This window comes from Pongo abelii, chromosome 23, assembly GCF_028885655.2.
Source record: "Pongo abelii isolate AG06213 chromosome 23, NHGRI_mPonAbe1-v2.0_pri, whole genome shotgun sequence".
In the NCBI taxonomy this organism is placed as follows: Eukaryota; Metazoa; Chordata; class Mammalia; order Primates; family Hominidae; genus Pongo; species Pongo abelii.
Window position 1 is genome coordinate 57,309,366 of NC_085929.1, and position 15,084 is coordinate 57,324,449.

Here is a 15,084-nt window from a genome sequence, read left to right on the forward strand (position 1 = left end):
GACAGCTCTGTAAATGGTCTTGCTTCTTGCTGTTTGAATTCTGTTCTCTGTCACAATAGTCCTTAGGTAGCTTATCATTTATATTCTATATAACATTGATGACGTCATACTAGTTGGACATGGTGAAGAAGGCTATGCATGTCAGAGGATGAGCAAGAAGCCCTCAGAAGTTCTGGAGCCTGCCATATCAGTGACATTCTCAGGGGTGCAGCGTTTGAGGGCAAGCCAGGGACAAGTTATTGCATCCTGCATCCTTACAAGGAAGAAAGAGGCACAGCATTGATGCACCTGTGTGTTTTGGAGTCAGCATGCACCACACTAGAGGATACCTCTCTGACCCCTTTATTGGGTAACGGGAAAACTGCCAGCTTTGAGTGGGGCCCAGAGAAAAAGAGGGCTCTGCTAAAGATTTGGATTGGGAGATGGGCTTCCCTGCTGCATAGATCCAATGGGTTACCGGGGGGCTTATTTGGGGTAGGAAGGACCCTATATGGCATCTCTGGCAAACTCCAACGGAAGAGTTGCAGTGCACTGTCCTAGAGTTCTTGGACAAGACCATGCTTCCTGCAGCAGAGAACTACTCACCAAGTGAGAGCAGTATCAGGCACACTACCAGACACCAGACCCAGGTAGAGACCGAGCATCTGCTGGTGGGACTTCAGTGACCATGCGACAGGGTCTGCCCAAGCGAGCTATTGTCAGATCCTCCAAGTCAGTAGGTCAGAGGCTCAGTAGCGTTGATGGTACAATGAAAAAGGTAGCCTTGGGCTTGGACCCAAGTGTGTCTAGTGGGTAACAGTCATTTACAGGAAGAGGTGGCAGTGTGGCCCCACATCTGCTTTGCACTGATATTTCTCCCTTAGCAGACAAGCATTCTGGTCTGGTTCGTATATGGGTCAGTTTGATGTGTTGATATGAACTGAAAATGAACCACAGGTACACTACAGTCCCATTCAGGGTGACCCTAAAGGACGATAATAGGAAGTCCTCCATGGGGCTGAGCTTCCAGCAGTTCATGTAGATATCCACTTTGTATGGAAGGAGTGGACAGAGTAGTGGCCTGAGGGAGGGACGCATATGAACTTCTGGGTTGTGACATCCTGCTGGCTGGTCAGGGGCCTGAAAAGAGCAAGAGGGGAAGATGGACCTACAGGAGTAGCCACACAATATGTGCATCTTTCTGCCTCGTGTTAATACTGCAGAGGAGTCGCTGAACAGCAGGGTGGATGGGATGTCAGTCAGCTGTGCCCCTGGCTACCCTTGTGCTTGAACAGAGGACTGTGAGTGGAGGCGTCATGCAGAAGGAGCACAGGTTAGTGTCCGCCAGCACAAGCCTTCTTTTCTCAAGGTTTGTCTCATGATTACTCCTGCTGAAAGTGATCAGTGCTGAGCCCCCGCTGAGATACCATCCCTAGAGCACCCCAACTAGTTACTTAGTGGCAAGTTGGTTACAGTCCTTCATCCTTGCTGGAGTTGACACCTGCTCTGGATAAGGGTTTGTCTTCTGTATCCACAGGGTCCCAGGCCAGCATCACTATCCAGGAGCTTCAAGCATGCTCCATGTACCAACATGGGATCACGGATCACATTGCCTCAGGCCAAGAAAGCCATTTTATAGTGAAAGAGGTATGGTAGTGTGTGGATTACCATGGGATCCACTGCTTCTCTAATATCCTGCGTTACGTAAAAGCAGCTAGGCTACTGGAAAGATGGGATGACTTCTTAAGGGCTTAGCTGAGGTCCTGGTTCTAGGACAGTATCCTGAGGAGTTGGGATATATACACTGAATCAGAGTCTAATATATGGTGCTCTGCCCCCAGTAGATACATCATGTGGATCCGAGAACAAAGACACAGGTCCAGGAACCCAAGTGTTGGGATTAGCTACTTCTCACCATCATTCCCAGTGACTCACACGTAGAATTTGTACATTCTGTCTCCACAGCCTTGGGATCTGCTGGATTAGAGCCTGTTTCCCAGGTAGGAACACTTCCACGAGGGCACTCCTGCTGGTTGCAGGAAGGATACCTCCACTGAGCCTGAATCTGCAAAGACCACCAGGTTACTCTCAGCTCCTCATACTGGTGGACCAGCAGGCCACAAAGGAGGGGATACTTGATCCTGATAAACGGTGAGAAGGTAGTGTGGCTGCTGCGTAACGGGGCAAGCAGGCATTGGTCTGGCACTTAGAGGATTCATCTAGGTCTGTCATGGTGCTTCCATGCCAAGTAATGACAATGAAAAGGTCTTTTCAGCAGCCATAGCCTCTAAGGGCTCAGATGCCTCAGGGTGAAGGTCTGGGCGGCGTCACCAGGCAAGCCATGGGGACAAGGTGGAATGCTGGTGAGGGTGAGGCCAAGGAGGAGGTGGCTGCTGAATGTCTGTTACTTGGGAGAAGCTGTAGCAGTGGGGATTCTATTTGTTCTACTAAGCCTCTTGTATTAAGGCTTTTTCATTAAGTTGTAACTAGCCTTTACTTTGAAGAATCGTAACAGAGTAGACTCAATGTTGTAGCTGACTAGATCTGAGGGGTGCAGGAGATGGTGTCTTGACTGATGCCCTCAGCCCACCTTTAACTGCAGTGGACACAGAGCTGCATCTCTGATGTGTGTCTTTGCACTTCCTGCTCCAGGTCTTCTCTGGCACCATGGCAGCCCCCTGAGCCTGTGCCGAGATCGTGCCACTGCACTCCAGCCTGGGCAACAGAGCTAAACTCCGTCTCAAAAAAAAAAAAAAAAGGCGAGGGGAATACATGCAAGAATGGACTGTGAGGATACAAAGCCAAGAATGAATTGTAGGTTAGTGCAAATTTATCAACATGGGTGCACTTCAAAGAGAATCTTTGATTCCATATTTTGGCTCAAGGCCTGGGAGTAGTTATGACTGTGCCTGGTTGGCTGAATGAAGCCTGGACTCCTTGGTGGTTTGCACTGATGGGAAGATGAGAATGTGGAGTGGATTTGTGATGTATGTGACATGACCTGGCTGCCATTCTCCTCTCTCTATCCCTTCATTAGACCATTGTGTAATTAAAAAAAATAGGTTATAAATTTCTTTTCAAGATAGTAAAGGGGTACAATCAACAACCCATGGAACAGGAGAAAGTATTTGCAAATCATGTATCTGATAAGGAGTTAATATCCACAATGTATAAGGAACTTACAAAACTCAATAGCAAAAAGCCAAATAACCCAATTTAAAAATGTGCAAAGGACCTGAATAGACATTTCTCCAAAGAAGACATGCAAATGACCAACAGTTATATGAAAGGGGCCCAACATCACTAATCAGGGAGATGCAAACACCACAACGAGATATGACAACAACGCGATCCACCTCGCACCTGTTAGGTTGGCTATTATATATAAAAAAAAAAAGGCAAGAGATAACAAATGTTGGCGAGGATGTGGAGAAAAGAGAACCCTTGTATACTGTTGGTGAAAATGTAGATTGGTACAACCATTATGGAATACAGTAAAAAATTAAAACAGAACTACCATGCAATCCAGCAATCCCACTTCTGGATGTATGTCCAGAGGAAATGAAATCAATATCTTGGAGGATATCAGTACCAGCATGTTCATTGCAGCATTATTCACAATAGCCAAATTAGGAAGCAACCTGAGTGTGTGTCGGCAGGTGAATGGATAAAGGCCAGGTGTGGGTGCTGGCTAGGGATTCTAAAATTATGGGAAAAGTGGAAAATTGATATTAGGAGACCATCTGCCCCTTTGGCCATGCTCTCTCTACTTCCTGTTTACAAAACTCACTCACTTTATCCTTAAGGGAGACCACTGTAAAAGTTCTAACTAGTTGCAGCATCCAGCTCAAAATTTAGGTTCTCTGACTTATATGCAATTTGCTCCTTCAGGTCCAGAGGTAGATCCTTGTGGTCCAGTGACTTATAAAAGATTTGTCATTCATCCTCCAACAAACTCAGTGTACACTAGTTTAATCCAATGATGTATAAACTAAAACATATTTTATGTGTCCCAAACATACAAAGAAAGATTAAGGGCCGGGCACAGTGGCTCATGCCTGTAGTCCCTGCACTTTGGGAGGCTGAGGTGGGCGGATCACCTGAGGTTGGGAGTTAGAGACCAGCCTGACCCACATGGAGAAACCTCGTCTCTATTAAAAATACAAAATTAGCCGGCATGGTGGCGCATGCCTGTAATCCCAGCTATTTGGGAGGCTGAGGCAGGAGAATCGCTTGAACCCAGCGGGCGGAGGTTTCAGTGAGCCGAGATCGCGCCATTGCACTCCAGCCTGGGCAAAAAGAGTGAAACTCCGTCTCAAAAAAACAAAACAAACAAAACAAAACAAAAGAGTAAGAATTGGGCAAATACTACAAAGACCCCATATTTAGACCCAATCTCTGGTCTGTGGCACTTGCCAAATCCTATTGAGCATAAATAGTGAAGTCCCCTTTCCTGGCAGCGCCGGCTCAGTTTTCTGGAATGTTTCTCCTTGTCTGTTACACTTCGTGTCCACATCTAGGAGGACACTGGAGAGGAACCTTCTTGGAGGCTGCATAGTTTCTTCTATGGGATCAAATGCCTCCTGGCTTTTGTAGGGATTACTTTAGGAGCTCAATTGTCAGAGGGTTTGACAAACTAGATTGTAGTTTCTTTGGTGATACGATTTCTCCACATTTTCAGTAGTGACATTCTAGCTTCATAACATGAGTTGGGAAGGTTTCTGCTTTCTGTTTCCTGAAATGTTTATGTAGGATTAGTATTATTTCTTCCTTAAATGTTTGCTAGAATTCACCAGTAAGGCAATCTGGATCTGGAGTTTTCTTTGTGGAAAGGTTTTTAATTGGTAATTCAACATCTTTAGTAATTATGAGGCCATTCAGATTTTTCTATGTCTTTTTGTTCCAGCTTTGGTAATTTGTGTCTTTCAAGAAGTTTGTTCATTTAATTTACATTGTCAAGTTTATTGGCATAAAGTTGTTTATAGTTTTATAATTCTTTTAATATCTGCTGAATCTATAATGATATTTGTGCTTTCGTTCCTGATAAAGTTGTTTATGTCTTCTTTTTTCTTGATTAGTCTAGCTAGAGGTTTATCAATTTTATGGAGTTTTTTAAAGAACCAGCTTTTGGTTTCATTGATTACCCTCAATTGTGTATATATTTTTTATTCCATTGATTCTGATCTTTCCTTCTAATTCACTTTTCTCTTTCTTTCTTTCTCTTTCTTTCTTTCTCCTTCTTCCTCTTCCTCTCTCTCTCTCTTTCTTTTTCTTTCTTTTCTTTCTTTCTGACAGAGTCTCACTCTGTTGCCCAGGCTGGAGTCCAGTGGCGCTATCACAGCTTACTGCAGCCTTGACCTCCTGGGCTCAAGCGATCCTTCAGCCTCCTGAGTAGCTGGGACTACAGGTGTGTGCCACCACCTGGCTAGCGTGTGTGTGTGTGTAGATGGGGTCCCACTATGTTGTCCTGGCTGGTCTCGAACTCCTGGGCTCATGCTGCCCTCCCACCCTGGCCTCCCTGCTGAGATTATAAGCATGAGCCACCACACCTGGCTCATTTATTTTTCTTTCTTTCCAGTCTATTACTTTTAGCCTATCTTGGTGTTTATATTTAACATTTCATTTCTTGAGGTAGCTTATAGTTTGTGTCTCACTTTTTAAATACATTCTGATAATCTCTGCCTTTCAGTCTGAGTTTAGATCATTTCTATTTAATGTAATCATTGACATTATTGGGTTTAAATCTACCATCTTGCTATTTGTTTTATTTGTCCCATCTTACCTTTGTTCCATTTCCACTTCTTTTCTGCTTTCTGATGGACTGATCAAGTATGTTTTAGTATTCTGTTTTATTACCACTCTTAGCTTATTAATTGTGTCTTTTTGTAATTTTTAAAATGTTTTCTCTAGGATTTATAATATACATTTTTAACTTGTCGTAGTCTACCCTCACATGATGTTATAGCATCTCACGTATAATGTAAGAGCCTCCTTATAGCAGTGTGTTTTCATTTCTTCCTCCCGTCCTCTGTATTGGTGTTGTTATGTTTTACATCTGCATATGTTTTAGGGCTGGGTGTGGTGGCTCATGCCTGTAATCCCAGCACTTTGGGAACGAGGCTGGAGAATTCTTGAGCCCAGGCATTCAAGACCAGCATAGGCAACATAGTAAGACCCTGTCTCTACAAAAAAATAAAAAATTAGCCAGAAATGGTGGTATGCACCTGTAGTCCCAGCTGCTCGGGAGGTGGGAGAATCACATGAGCATGGGAGGTTGAGGCTACAGTGAGCCGTGATCATGCCACTGCACTCCAGCCTGTGCAACACAGTGAGACCCTGTCTCTAAAGAAAAGAAAAAGGAAGAAAATATGTGCAAAACCCACAAAACTATAAAGAATAGTCAAGCAGTTTGAAAAGAACCAAATGGAAGTTCTAAAAGGAAAGTTTTAATTTAGTTCGAATTTTAGTTGAATTTTAATTTCAACTAAATTAAAAAGTTAGTATGCAGCTTTAACAGAAGATTATAAATAACCAAAGAGAGACTTCATGAGCTAAAAGATAAATATGAATAAAGTATACAGAATGCTGCCTGGAAAGACATAGATATGGAAAACCTGGAAAAAGGGTTAAGAGACATAAAGGCTAGAATAGGAAAATCCAACATGAGCCTAATTAGAGTGCCAGAAGGAGAAGAGATGGACTGGAACAGAGGAAATATTTGAAGAGATAATGGCTATGAAATTTCTAAACTAATGAAAGTCACATAATTGATAAATTCATATAAATTTATATAATTGAGAACCTCATGCAGAAAAAAATACAAAATAAACCCACACCTAGATAGACCACATTGAAACTTCAGAACACCAAAGACAAAAGAGTCCTCAATGCAGCTGGAGATGCATGGAAAATGACCTTCAAGGGAGTGACTGAGAGATGACATTTTCTAGTGACAAGGAAAGCCAGAGGAGGACAATGGACGAGACCTTCGAGGTGATAATGGAAGCTAATGACCCAGAATTCTGTATCCTGTAAAAATATCTTTCAGGAACCAGGACAAAATGAAGACATTTTTGGACAAACTGAGTTTACTACCGAAGATTCTCATTGAAGAAACATTTAAAAGGTGTACTTCAGGCAAAAGGAATTCGTATCACAGGATGATCTGACAAGAAAAAAGGAATGAAGAATACAGAAAGAGGTGACATTCGGGTAAATCTAAGTAAACATTGATGGCTTAAAGCAACAGTAACAATTCCTATGGGTCTTGAAAAGAAAAATAATAGCCAGGCACAGTGGCTCACACCTATAATCCCAGTACTTTGGAAGGCTGAAGCAGGAGGATTGCTTGAGCCCGGGAGGTCGAGGCTGCAGTGAGCCAAGATCATACCACTGCACTCCAGCCTGCATGACAGTGAGACTCTGTCTAAAAAACCAGAAAAAAAAAGGAAAAATAAAGAATATTAAAATGCATAATAATAAAATTTAAGTTGGGACTGGAGTAAACAGTTAAATACTTCTCAGGTCCTTGTATTGTTCAGGAAAAGGGTAAAACTATTGATTAACTTTAAGATTTGATAATTTAAGTATGAGTGTCACAAATAACAGGATGCCTTAGATTGGATTCCTTCAGAAGAAGTAGCTGAAACGAGGATTCACATGCAAGTAGTTTGTTTGAAGCTGCAGGAAATAAGGTGGGTGGGTGAGAAAGTGAGGCAGGGGAGGGAAGAAGTGCCATCCTCCCAGCTGCCTGGTCTCTTATCCTGTGGCCTGTGTAGCAAGATTGTACTTAGAACTTAGCTATTAGATCCAGAGGATAAAAACAGTTTTTGAGGCTGTGCATGGTGGCTCACGCCTGTAATCCCAGCACATTGGGAGGCCGAAGCGGGTGGATCACTTGAGCCCAGGAGCTGGAGACCAGCCTGGAAAACATGGTGAAACCTTGTCTCTACAAAAAAAATACAAAAACTAGCCAGGCATGGTGGTGGGTGCCTGTAGTCCTAGCTACTTGGGAGGCTGAGGTGAGAGGTTTGCTTGAGCTTAGGAGGCGGAGGTTGCAGTGAGCCAAGATTACATCACTGCACTTCAGCCTGGGTGACAGAGTGAGACCCTATCTCAAAAAAAAAAAAAAATAGACAGTTTTTGTTAATCAAATTAGGTAATTATGCTGGGAATTCCAGGATGACAAGTTTGTGGGTGTAAGAGGCCTGATAGCCGGCCAGGCGCGGTGGCTCATGCCTGTAATCCCAGCACTTTGGGAGGCCGAGGTGGGCGGATCACAAGGTCAGGAGATCGAGACCATCCTGGCTAACACGGTGAAACCCCATCTCTACTAAAAAATACAAAAAATTAGCCGGGCGTGGTGGCGGGCACCCGTAGTCCCAGCTACTTGGAAGGACGAAGCAGGAGAATGGTGCGAACCTGGGAGGCGGAGCTTGCAGTGAGTGGAGATCGTGCCACTGCACTCCAGCCTGGGCGACAGAGCGAGACTCCGTTCCCCCCTCCCAAAAAAAAAGAGGCCTGGTAAATCTCTGTTCAGGGTCTCCAATAACCTATCAGGGACTCTCCCTGTCAGGCAGAGCCCTGTCATCACCAACTTTAGTGCATCTTTGGGAGGAATTGGGGAAATCTGAGAAGCGCTCGCCAAACATTCTCCAGCTTGATAGCTCCTGGCATGCTTTGCTGGGCCTGTTCCCTTTGTGCTCATTGCAGTAAATGGAAAACTCTCCAAAATTTGTATGTCGGAGAGAGATTTGTCGAGGCTGCAGTGCTGTCCTCCTTGGGGCTATGACCTGCTGCAGTGCAAAGACTTTGATGAAAGTGTATAATCCTGTTGTTTATTCAGTTATTATGAAAGTGTCTTTGGGCATGTACGTTATATGAAGGAGTCTAGTAAGACATTCAGATTTCAGAGATTTAAAAAATTTCCTGGCAAGGCGTGGTGGCTCATGCTTGTAATCTCAGCACTCTGGGAGGCTGAGGCAGGCGGACCACTTGAGTTCAGGAGTTTGAGACCAGCCTGGCCAACATGGTGAGACCCCATCTCTACTAAAATACAAAAATGAGTTGGGTGTGGTGGTACACACCTGTAGTCCCGGCTACTTGGAAGGCTGAAGCAGGGAGAATGGCTTAAGCCTGGGAGGCGGTCGTTGCAGTGAACTATGATGGCACCACTGCACTCCAGCCTGGACGACAGAGCAAAATCGTGTCTCAAAAAAAAAAAAAAAAAAAATTCCTGATAGTAGCAGTCTATTTAAAAACTTCAACTGATGCATGTTATAATCATCTTCTGCACTGATAGAAATCTGTTTTCTGAAAGGTGTAATTATGTGTGAGATTTCTTTCTTAAACCAGAAGGATTTTTTCTTTTTTTTTGAGACGGAGTCTCGGCTCTGTCACCCAGGCTGGAGTGCAGTGGCGTGATCTTGGCTCACTGCAAGCTCCGCCTCCCAGGTTCATGCCATTCTCCTGCCTCAGCCTCCCGAGTAGCTGGGACTATAGGTGTCCGCCACCATGCCTGGCTAATTTTTTGTATTTTTAGTAGAGATTGGGTTTCACTGTGTTAGCCATTGTGCTCGATCTCCTGACCTTGGGATCCACCTACCTCAGCCTCCCAAAGTGCTGGGATTACAGGCGTGAGCCACCGCGCCCGGCCTACTGTCACTTTCTTTAAGGCATAACAGTGTTGTAAATGCCATGATTTTGGATGTCCTGTACCATCAGGTGAGAATTACCATTTTCTTTAACATAGGTTATGCTTGTTTGCTGATGGAAATGATCCAGAAGAGAAGGACAAGTTGACAATTGAGAGGACATTGAGGAAAGAGCGAGGTTCAGTGGACTGGAGGTTTGTGGTGGTTTCATGACACATGGACTGGAGATTTGTAGTGGTTTTATGACACAGCTCCTAAGTTCTTTGACACTCTTCCGATGGAGGGGTAGCGTCTGTGACCCCCCTCTTGAAGCTGGGTAGGCTTGCAACTGCTTTGACCAATAGGCACAGCAGCAGTGATGCTGTAGGACTTCCAAGGTTAGACTAGAAAAGGGCATGCCCTCCAAGGATCCTCACTCTGATGGGAACCAGCCATCATGTAAGAAACTCTGCCCTTGGCTGGGTGCGGTAACTCTTGCCTGTAGTCCTAGCATTTTGGGAAGCTGAGGTGGGCGGATCACCTGAGGTCAGGAGTTTGAGACCAGCCTGGCCAACATGGCGAAAACTCGCCTCTACTAAAAATACAAAAAAAATGAGCTGGGCGTGCTGGCAGGCACCTATAATCCCAGCTACTCGGGAGGCTGAGGTAGGAGAATCACTTGAACCCGGGAGGCGAAGGTTGCAGTGAGCCAAAATCACACCACTGCACTCCAGCCTGGGTGACAGAGCGAGACTCTTGTCTCCAAAAAAAAAAAAAAAGAAAGAAAAGAAAAGAAACTACCCTGAGACCACCATGCAGGAGAGCCCAGTGGATATGCTGGTGACAGCCGCAGCAGACCCCCCGGCTCACACTCAGCATCCACTGCCAACCTTCTGAATGAACTGTCTCAGACCTCGAGCCACGCTCACCTCCAACTGCAAACAAACCTCAAGAGACCCAGGCAAGAACTTCCCACTGGAGCCCTTCCTGAATTTCCACCCCCAAAACAAACAATTATAAATAACAACTTAATTGTTTTAATCCACTAAATTTGAGGATAATTTGTTACACAGTAATAGTAATTGAAGCACATTTCTTATGGAGTTGAAAAAAAAAAAAAAAAAGGCTTGACACAGTGGCTCACGCCTGTAATCCCAGCACTTTGGGAGGCTGAGGTGAGTGGATTGCTTGAGCTCAGGAGTTTGAGACCAGGCTGAGCAACATGATGAAACCCTGTCTCTACAAAAAATAAAAACATTAGCCAGGTGTGGTGGCACACACCTGTAGTCCAGCTACTCTGAGGAATGAAGTGGGGGAATTGCTTGAACCTAGGAGGCAGAGGTTGCAGTGAGCTGAGATTGCACCACTACGTTCTTGCCTGGGTGACAGAGCAAGACCCTGTCTCAAAAAAAAAACAAAAAAAGTAGGTATTGTAGTAATGCAGCAAGAGACCAAGAAAAGTAGGAGGCAGTGATCAGAGACCTGGCTGCATAAAAATCAAGATTCGGGAAATGGTGGCGTTAGGACGTCACCATGGTGAAGGTAGAGCTCTTAATTTTCATCTTTATTAAATATGTCTGTTTGCAGTTTTAACCATTGGCATATTTATTTTGTGTTTGTGATTTCTGTGAAATATGAGTACAATAAAGACTGATAGTTTGCATTTGTTTTCTAATCTCTCAGAAAGTTGTCAGAAAATGTTCTCTGACTTTTTAGAACTGCTGTGGTCAGGACTGTGGAAACTGTTGCGACTCCAACTCTCCCTTCTAAGTCCAGTCAATTTTGTGCTTTGTAATGTCTATGCCATTCGTGCACCACAGAGGGAAAAAAGCGTTAAAATGGTCACTTCACAACATCTTGATTTGTCATCGAAGGAGAAGGAGAAGGAGTCTGGAAGGACGCTGACAACGGGTGGTGGTCAGGGAGGAAAACCCAGTGCCCGTGGCCCACAGGCCGGAGGAGGAGAGAACTTCAAGGAGGGATATTCAGCTCCCTGTGGACCCCCATTTGTTCATCCATACAATGATGCTCTGAGGAGCACACGAGGAAGGTGCAACTTTGATAAAATGTGCATGATGTAAGGGGCATAAACCCCCTCAGGAAAGAGATGCTGGCTTTTCACTAATGTATCCCTGAGCTGCACAGAGCAGCCCTGGGGGACTGGGAGGCCATGGCCCCAGTGTGAGGAGCAGGGGAAAGGTGAGCCTTAAATGATCACCAACAAACAGGGCCTGTGTCTGGGGCTTACACACGACATGTGGTCCTCACAGCACCACTGCTCAGAGGAAGAAACCAAGATCTGGAGGGATTGAGTAATTTGCCCACATTCAACAAGTTGGTGCAAAATGAAGAGTGGCTCCCCTCTTTCAGACTTTAAGGCCGACGATCTTCCGTCTGTGCTCTGGGGGCAAGACGGGAGGTCCACAGATAAAATTGCGGGCAGTATCCCCCATCTCATGGTCTTTACACTCATGGGACCTGGGAGTGACCATCTTTTAAGCGGGAGGGAAGGAAGGGGAGAGGCTTGAGGAAGGTTTTGGGGGTTAGGATCTAAGATGAAATTTGAGACTATAAGACTTCAGATTGGATGCTGTGGCTCATGCCTGTCATCTCAGCAGTCTGGGAGGCCATCGCTTGGGCTTGGACCCAGGAGTTTAAGACCAACCTGGGTAACATAGTGAGACCCTGTTTTTACAAAAACAAAATGCCAGGTATGGTAGTGTGCGCCTGTGCTCCTAACTACTCAGAAGGCTGAGGCAGGGGGATTCCTTGAGCCCAGGAGTTTGAGGCTACAGTGAACTAGGGACACACCACTGCACTCCAACCTGGGTGACAGAGTGAGACCCTGTCTCAAAAAAAAAAAAAAGATCTTAAGCTTGCTGCAGTTCCAGATGAAGGTAGATCCTGGAGGCCCCTTTTGTGGGAGAGGTCACTACAGTTGAGTATTAAAGACTGTTGACAGATCAGAAATCAAGGAACTGACTGACCAGGGTATTGGATGGGTCATTTATGTGGATGTCCAGATGAACCAGTTTGGTGAAAAGACTTGGGATCAAAAGGAAATCTGGAAAGTTGAGGTCAAACTCTCTGAAATCTGGGAAGAGATCTGGATTTTTTGGGAAAGGCAGGGAGTGGTTAATAGGCCCAGACTCCTTGAACCTTAGAAATGGGGAATGTTCTTAGTGCTTCTAAAATGGAAAAGACTGTTATGGCAAAGACCTGATGCCCCAGACTGGGTTAGAGACCATAAGCTCTCTCATTCATTCATTCACATGTCTGCTAAGCACCTACTGTTTGCCGGGCACCATGCTTGGAGCCTAGGGCATCACAGAGGGTTGACAGCCAACCCAAGTCAAGAAGGCAAGCATAAACTAGTAAATGGCTTTTTTTTTTTTTTTTTTTTTTTTTGAGGTGGGATCTCACTCTGCCCTCCAGGTTGGATGCAGTGGTGTGAGCTCAGCTCACTGCGACCTTTGCCTCCTGGGCTCGGCCTTTGCCTCCTGGGCCTTTGCCTCCTGGGCTCAGCCAATTTTTTTTTATTTTTGGTAGAGACATGTTTCCAGGCTGGTTTCAAACTCTTGAGCTCAAGTGACCCACCCACCTTGGCCTCCCAAAGTACTGGGATTACGGGTGTGAATCACTGCCCAGCCAAGTAAATGCCATTCTTAGAAAAATACTGTAATTGGCATAAAATATAAATTGTGATGGGACACCAAAGAGTGCAGGCTCAATCAGGCCCTGGCCACAGGCCTCTCTCTGAGCTGGAAGGGCGATACCCCCCCTTCCCGACTTGCATGAGCTCCTTCTGCCATGTCGTTTCTGGTGTTTGTCACTCAAGTGCCTGGTCCTTTCCTAAGGAATAATTTTCCAGGCCGGGGCGGTGGCTCACACCTGTAATCCCAGCACTTTGGGAGGACAAGGAGGGCAGATCACCTGAGGTCAGGAGTTTGGGACCAGCCTGGCCAACGTGGCGAAAACCCATCTCTACTAAAAACACAAAAATTAGCTGGACATGGTGGTGATTGCCTGTAATCCCAGCTACTCGGGAGGCTGAGGCACGAGAATCGTTTGAACCCGGGAGGTGGAGGTTACAGTGAGCTGAGATCGTGCCACGGCACTCCAGCCTGGGCAACAGAGAGCAAGTTCTGTCTCAAAAAAAAAAAAAAAAAAAAAATTCCGCAGAACTAAGACATAAAGAAATCTTAAGGCACATAACTTTCATCAAGGGGGAAAAGGGACTGCACTCTTGTTGAAATGCCAGCCTCCTTCTTTAGCCAATATTTAGCCAGGTGCTGTGGTTCACACCTGTAATCCTAGCACTTTGGAAGGCTGAGGCGAGAGGATAGCTGAGCCCAGGAGTTTGAGACCAACCTGAGCAATACAGAGAGAGCCAGTCTCTCTCTCTCTCTCTCTCTTTTTTTTTTTCTTTTGAGACGGAGTCTTGCTCTTGCCAGGCTGGAGTGCAGTGGTGCAATCTCGTCTCACTACAACCTCCGCCTCCCAGGTTCAAGTGATTCTCCTGCCTCAGCCTCCTGAGTCGCTGGGACTACAGGCGCCCACCACCACGCCTGGCTAATTTTTTTGTATTTTTAGTGAAGACGGGGTTTCACCATGTTGGCCAGGATGGTCTCGATCTCTTGACGTCGTGATCCACCCGCCTTGGCCTCCCAAAGTGCTGGGATTACAGACGTGAGCCACCGCGCCCGGCCACCAGTCTCTATTTTAGGAAGAAAAAAAGTGTTCTGCAGTCTCTCCCTAGTTCTGCGCCCTCAACCCTGATCTCCCGCCTCCTCCCACAGCCACCCTCTCGAGCTCAGCTTCAACCATGGCCCTCCCCACAGGGCTCCATCCCAAGCCAGAGCGGGTCAGTTGCCTACACAGGGCCCAGCAACACGGTGCCCAAGAAAAAGTGTTTCCAGTGGGACGCACATCGCCTCCGTGGGTGCTAACTTCTCCCAGTGCCCGTCGGTACCCCTGTCCGGCTGTGCAGTCTCTACTGAGTGCTCAAAGTCCACTTTTAGCCCCAGCCAGCATCCTCTGAGTACCTTGTGCTCGATTCTGAATCCAGCCCTGCTCGGTGACCCTTGTGCAGACGTCCCCGGGCAGCCCCGGTCAGCACCCCGTGGGGACAGCTCCGATCAGCACCCGACGGCGGACAGCTCCTCCCGCGCCTCCCGCCTCGCCCGCCACCCCGCTCCGGGCCGCACCCGGGTTAGGGTTCCTGGGGGGATCCCGGGGGCGGCGGCGCAGCTCCTGGGGCCGCCCCGGCCTCTCGCCCAGAGGAAACAGCCCACGGTGAACCCGAGGCCCGCGGACCCCGGCGCTGCCTCCCCGGCCTCCCGCCCCGCGCGGGTCCTCCAGGGCGGGGCCCGACGCCCACCCGCCCGCCCCTTCCCTCCCGCCCCTCCCCGGGAAAAATCCTCATCGCACGCCCGGCCCTTCCCCAGCCAGCGCCCGGCAGTGAAGCCGCCGC

At 46.6% G+C, this 15,084-nt stretch overlaps 1 long non-coding RNA gene across 6 annotated transcripts; it reads left to right on the forward strand.

Annotated features, from left to right (window-relative positions):
- The first annotated feature begins 50 nt into the window (after positions 1–50).
- LOC112130591 (uncharacterized) lies at positions 51–11,274 on the forward strand. Of its 6 annotated transcripts, none has more exons than XR_008517939.2 (6): positions 51–1,312; positions 1,517–1,626; positions 1,945–2,130; positions 2,632–2,797; positions 7,028–7,191; positions 9,731–11,274. It is a non-coding gene; the product is annotated as an uncharacterized LOC112130591 (long non-coding RNA). The 6 variants fall into 6 exon arrangements; XR_008517937.2 differs by having other exon boundaries at positions 51–629; positions 1,203–1,312; positions 2,632–7,191; XR_008517936.2 differs by having other exon boundaries at positions 1,945–2,138; positions 2,632–7,191.
- The last annotated feature ends 3,810 nt before the right edge of the window (positions 11,275–15,084 follow it).